Below are 7296 nucleotides of genomic sequence, written 5' to 3' on the forward strand. Positions count from 1 at the left end.
CCAAGCAATGGTCATTTATTTTGTGTGTTTCGACAGTAGCTGTGCTCTTGAGTCATGTCTTTAAATGCCACAGCAGAATTAGCCTTAGTATAGACCACAATTGCAAAATATTCTAAATTTTGCACAACACATGAAGTTCAATGGGGAAAGGATCAAAACATCTGACATTTCACTATGCATTTACAGAAAATTCATGACTCCTTTTCTGAGACAGCAGAAATAGAATTGTGAGGGTGTTGTGCCCAGCTCAGAAGCCAAGCTACTAATTGTGAGGGTGTTGTGCCCAGCACAGAAGCCAAGCTACTAATTGTGAGGGTGTTGTGTCCAGCTCTGAAACCAAGCTAGTAATTGTGAGGGTGTTGTGTCCAGCTCAGAAACCAAGCTAGTAATTGTGAGGGTATTGTGCCCAGCACAGAAGCCAAGCTACTAATTGTGAGGGTGTTGTGTCCAGCTCTGAAACCAAGCTAGTAATTGTGAGGGTATCTTGACCAGCTCAGAAGCCAAGCTACTAATTGTGACGGTGTTGTGTCCAGCTCTGAAACCAAGCTAGTAATTGTGAGGGTACTGTGCCCAGCTCAGAAGCCAAGCTACTAATTGTGAGGGTGTTGTGTCCAGCTCAGAAACCAAGCTAGTAATTGTGAGGGTGTTGTGCCCAGCTCAGAAGCCCAAGCTGCTATTCAAGCAGATACTATACTTAGCAAGGTAGTACCTTATTTGAAAAGAGATAAGATATGTAAGTAAATTGAACTGAGAAGAGACAAAAAAGAAATAGGTACACCACTAGGGAGACTTTTTGGCTAATTATCAGCCTGGACCATTGAAATTACAGCTACTGTGTCCATATTCTATTCAGGTCTATATTATAAGACCGATGTTTGAAAACATGGGACCGGACGGTGTCCTTGGCTGTGTGCTACACAAATTCAATGAGGAACTAAACCTACACATAAGGCTGCTGTTTAATCTTAGCCTTACCACAGGATATGTACCCATAGAGTGGCGTACGGCAACTGTGGTCCCACTCCACAAAGGTGGTGCTTCTACGGACCCTGATAATTACCGCCCCATAAGCTTAACAAGTCTGGTCTGCAAAGCTATGGAGAAGATAATAATGGAACTCATAAATAAAGACATTGGTGACTTACAGACATTGGATCCTACCCAATTTGGCTTTGTCAAGGGCAGATCCTGCCTTTTGAACTTGGTCGACTTTTTTGAAACAGTCACCAAGGCCATTGATAAGGGTAAGGCAGTTCACACAGCCTACCTGGACCTTGCAAAAGCTTTTGACACAATACCCCACTTGGGTATCATAGAAAAGCTTACCAGCTTAAATGTAAAGCCATATGTCACAAGATGGGTTGCAAACTGGCCCAAAGACAGAACACACAGGGTTAGATTTGCTGGTGCCATGTCAGACTCTAAGCCAGTCACAAGCGATGTCCCAAAGGGCTCAGTCCTGGGCCCCCTCTTGTTCGGCATCTATTTTTCAGAAGTGCAGGCAAACATAGGAGGATTGTGGCTGACAAAGTTTGCACATGACTGCAAACTGGGCGCCATAATTGATACTCCATCGGACACAGACATCCTTCAGAGAGGTCTCATAGAAACGGATAACTGGTGCCAGAGCCATGGCCTTAAGCTAAACGCCAAAAAATGTATAGTGATACCCTTTGGGAAAAACAAGGTAACCCTTAATTACCACATAGGTGGCAATCCATTAAGCATGGAAGAGGTTATCAGGGACCTGGGGACCCAAGTTGACAGTAACCTCTCTTTTGGCACTCACATTGCCAAAGTGGTTAGGAAGACCTTCTACATTGCCCACCTGATCATGAAGGGATTCACATCCAGATCAAGCGAAGTCATTGTACCCCTGTACTCTTCACTTGTCAGACCAATGATTGAGTACAATGCCCCATTCGGAATGTATCTTACCCAACACCTGCAGCAATTGGAAAGACCCCAAAAGTTCCTCACCAAAAGGATAAAGGGGCTCAAACATATGTCATATGCTGCCCGACTGAAGAAACTCCAGCTCTATTCAGTCGCATACCGTCTGCTCAGAGGTGATCTGTGCCTGACATACAAGGCCATGTCCAACACTGAATTAATGGACATGCTCCATCTCAAAAAATCCAAATCCACAAGAGCCACGAGAGCAAGAGACTTAAACCTCAACACAGACATAAATAGGACATGCTGGAGGGACAGATTCATCACCCAGAGACTCCTTACGCTATGGAACAGAATCCCGGTCCATGTGATGCAGAGCCCCTCACTGGCTCTGTTCAAGAGGAATCTTGACGAGTGGATGGGAGATCGTAGGTTTACCCCAGGGATCATCTCTGTATCATTACTGGACAGAGGTACAGCAAACTAATGGGTATAGTATTCTCAATCTAAGGGGTGGTGAAAGCCACACACATTCTGGCTAGGCTTATAAATGCCCTAGGGCAGATAGCCTAGTATGAACCTATGAACCTAAACCTATAAACATCGAACAACATATGGTCGACACTATATGGTCGACGTCTTCAAACATCGAACCTATAAAATGACAAAAAAAAAGAAAAAAGTACCCTAATGGGTGGGGGGGGGTCACACCCCCGCTACTTAAATATACCAACTCAGAGACCACACTACATTACAGTAAACGGAAATCTCCCCTTACGGAGATTTCTGTTTACACTTTCAAGATTCTGAGCTTTCGATATTCTCATGCTGACAATGTCAGATTCGACATTGTCTGCTTTCGAGAATATAATATAGACCCTCCTATTCAGTGCTAGATAGGCTTAATGTCTTTCTGACTTCAGTCAAAAGTAATATAATGCATATATTTATACTTAATGACTGAAAATATGGATAAGAAGGCCAATTTTTACTGGTGGCTCAGGGAAAAAAGATGCCAAAAAAAAAAGCACTGAAATACAAATGGCCAAGTGACTTGCAGAAAATAACATAAATACAGCTTTAAAAACACAGTGATGCAAGATATAATACCTGTATATGACAGCAGCAAAGTAGTCATTTATTTATTTATTTATTTGTTTGTTTATTTATTTATTTATTTTATTTTACATTTGTTGACCGGGCTAGTCTAACTGGATATATGTCCATTTTCAGTAGAGGCCCAGGGAGAAAAGCTCCAAGCATGAACAGTGACAAAATTAACAATGTAAAAATACATGAAAAATCACAATACAGAGGTAGCATTGATCAAAAGAAAAATTATAATAATAAAATTATAAACTATAACAATTTTAGTAAAAAATATACTAAACAATTAAACAAAACACACTAGAAGGTATGAGCAAGAATCAGTTGAGAGAAAGAGCTTATATTTTATCCTCATATTATGAAGAAAAGAGTAGTAACTAGATTTGGAGGCATAGGTTAGAGTAGTAGGGATAGCGGTAAGAGCAGGAAGTGGAAAAGTATATCAGTCTGGGTTAGCACATGGACAAAGCCAATGATTTTTCAGAGGTTCTTTAAGATGTTTTTTGAATAGAGAAGTAGAAGCAAGGGTTGATAATTCAGAAGGAAGCTGATTCCAGTTTTTCCCTGCTGTGTTTGAGAAAAGTGAATCACGGGCTGTGTTGTTAGCTTTAATTGAGGAAATTAGAAGCTTATTAGCAGAGCGTAGTGTTGCTAGATTTTTATATGGTGTAATTAGATTAGTGAGGATAGGGGTGTTGTTAGGGTGGTATAGGATCTTTTGAGTAATAAGTAGTTGTTGGCAGAGTATGTGGTTTTGCAATTCTAGCCATTCAAGTTGTTTGAGGTTGAGGCAGTGGTGAGTTTTAAAGGGGGAGCATGTGATGAATCTAGCTATGCTATTATAACAGGTGGAGAGTTTAGAGAGGTTGTTTTTGGATAGGTTAGTATATATAACAGAGGCATAGAAAATGGTGGAAATGAGGTGGGTCTGGGCAATAGTTTTCCTTGCAGAAGGGGGTAAGGAAGGGTTTAATTCTATAGAGGGTACCAAGTTTTTTGTTAACAGACTTTATGGTGGAGTTGATGTGGTCATCATAGCTGAGACGGTTATCAGTTGTTACACCTAGTAGGTGGGTTGTAACATTGGTTTATGTAGCACGAAGTGATGTATGGCTGAGCTAGGTCCTATAATCAGTTAAGATATATTTATGTGAAGGTGACATTCGATATGATGGTAAAGTAAAACTGATATGATGAGGGTCAGTGTAGGATAGGAACAGGACGATGGGATACAAGAACAGATAAAGAAATTAATAGAGAATGGAAGGGAGTAAGAAAGGATAGACATGGGGAGATTTTTAGTGGCAAAACAGAGAGTAGGAGTAAACAAGGATGAGGGGATATACAAGTTATATTTGTTTGAGGCTGAGAAAATCCACTTGAAGTTAGATTTTTAATTCCATAACTGCAAATACAGTTACTCAAGAGATGTGGTTTTAGGGAACATCTGGGAACTTTCTTGGCTGGAATTTGCCTGCTGTGTACAGGAAGTATTAACTGTGACTTTGAAACAGAGGGAGAGAAAGAAGAGTTGTTATATTAATTTGAGGCTTTAGGTGTGTGGATTAAGTTTGCACTTGAGGATAAAAGGCTGCTAGCAAGAAAGTGTTATTGTAAAAATGGGTTTGAGTGTGGGATAATATGTATAATTTGAAAGATTGTAGGCTAATTTTATCTGGATCATTACTAGTGCTAATTCCAACCAGTATATGTGCTGCAAAGAGTTACACTGAAGGATTTTATTTTTGTTTTAAGCTTGTTAGGATGCTTCGCTGGAACATGACCCTTTTCAGCAACTACCTGGACTACATGACAGTTATAAATGCATAAAATAAACAATAATCTTGAATTAAAGTTTCCAGTCTGTATACTAATTTAAAACTCAAAAATTATCCAAAATGTCTCCGAAGCTGGAATCAGAACATGGGCTATTATTGCTAACAGGCACCATACTGACCACTTCAGCAAAAGATTTACCAATAGAGACATAGTTGTTATTAGTTCCAACTGTGTTGGTCTTAGATATTACAGTCAAAGGTATAACATACTGCAAAAACTGATTAAATTGTTACATTTTCTGATTTATTTATCTTGTGAGTTTTTGAGCTATGTTTTTTTTTCATCTGAGTGTACAGAGTTCGGGTGGTAACAACACTTGTATTTTTTTGATCTGTATCCTTTTGGTGGAGTCATTGCTCCATGTCATTGCAATATTTATTTACTGGAATTATGAATTCTGCACCAAACACAGTTAGAAATACAAATTATTGTGTTTCTGTTGGCAGAAATTACAAGGTAATTACTGGCAGTGGTTGTGGTTTACCTGTTGATCATATTAATTAACTGTTACATTTGCCACAGTATGTTATTTGTACTACTTGAACTTCTAAGACCAATACAGTTACTTATTAACCAGCAAGTCTGTTTCCAGTGAAAAAATCTTTGTTGAAGTAACACCTATGGTCCATGCCCTGATTCAAGCTTTGTTAATGTGAGGAATGTTTTGGGTAATTTGCAGTTTTGATCTTTTATAATCAAGCACATCTGGTGATTTGTTAATGAAAAAGACTGATGTGTTTAGTAAGATTTAAGTCTCTTCAATTGGATATATTATTTTATCAAAAAAAGTTTGAAACAAGAAACTATTCAAAAAGGTTTGCAGTTGTTTAAATTTCCCAATAGGAATACATCAGGTTCTCCTTGACATGACAAACTACTTCACTTTTTTATAGAATTGGTATAGAATATTTGGAGATCCTTGTTAAACATTATTCCAACCAGCTTGTCAATCTTAGGCTTGGACTGGATTATATTAATGTTTCTGTCACTGAGTTTTTTTTCTCATAAGGATAATTATAGTAGCATTTTTCAGAAATTGGATGCAGATGTCAAGGCTGGCAAAAAAAAAAAAGGAAACTTGAGAAATTAGTTGAGGACAAACTTGCTTATCTACTGACACAAAGTAAGCATACATTTGGCCAGGGTTCCAGGGGTAATAATCAAAGGGATGTGATGCTGGGTCTTTCAGATTACAAAAACAGTGACAATGATAGGAGGAAGTATTTTCAGCCCAATTCTGCATTACTGGATAACTTAGATAGTTATGACAATTAAACAGGAAGTTCTTTTTCCACTTCTAATTTTTTAGATGATGTACTACCTTGGAGGTTGGAGTGAATAGTCCATCAGACCAAGTAAAACAGGGAAATCGAACTTAAAATTGGTCATGACCTTGGTGGAATTATTAACTGAAATATGCTCCATGCTGGATTTGAAAGAACAGTGTTTTGCAGAAATTATTGGTGGTAAGCTTGATGATACTACAAACATTATTGTTACATATAGTGACACAGAGAAGATTTTCAATTTTTTTACTTTATTATAGATGTTCATAAATCACTGTTTATAAAAGTAAAATCAGGTTGGAGGTTGCAGGAGCAAGGCAGGTCCAAAAGATGAAGAGTATCTCAAGGCCAACTCTATAAAATGAGTATTTATTTAAAGATGAGCGCTTTCACTGTTAAACACAGCTTCTTCAGATCCAAGTTAAAATAAATAAAAACTTAAAATGGTTCTTTTATATGATTACCTCTAGTGGTCAAACAAGTAATTACAATGATGAAAACATAGACTAATTCTTTCATATGATCACCTCTAGTGGTCAAACAAGTGATTACAATGAGGATGCATATGATGAATGAATAACAGATTGAATATACATCATAAAATCACAAATCAAATAGATGGTATCAGAAAATGCCTGTCCTGAAAATACAGAGAATCCCAGTCAACTACATTTCCTAATAAAATAACATGAAAAGTATATGTAACCTACTTAAAAATGTCCTGAATAAAAATGGGTGTTGAAGGAAGGGTGGAAGGTAAAGCTAAGTTCTCTAGTGATCAAACAAGTAATTGCAATAAAAAACATGAGATAGTTCTATTGTATGATCACCTCTAGTGCTCAAACAAATGAATGTAATAAAGATGCATATAATGAATAACAAGTTGAATACACAAAATATGTGTCCTAAAATCACAAATCAAATAAATGTTAAATGCTCAAACAACACTAAAGATGCAAAAAGTCCTGGTCAACTACATTAAAATGATGAGCCTATGTAAAAAATATCACAAATAAATAAATATTGAAGGCGGGGGGGACTGAGATAAATTACTGGTGCAAATATCATTGGAGAGAGCAGATACAATCTATTTGATGTTCCTACGTGTTCTTAATCTCGGTTTTATCGAGGCTCTATCATTGAGGCCAGATCCTTTATCTGCCCTAAG

This window comes from Protopterus annectens, chromosome 10.part0 (assembly GCF_019279795.1).
Source record: "Protopterus annectens isolate FY-2018-M chromosome 10.part0, PAN1.0, whole genome shotgun sequence".
Taxonomy (NCBI): Eukaryota; Metazoa; Chordata; order Ceratodontiformes; family Protopteridae; genus Protopterus; species Protopterus annectens.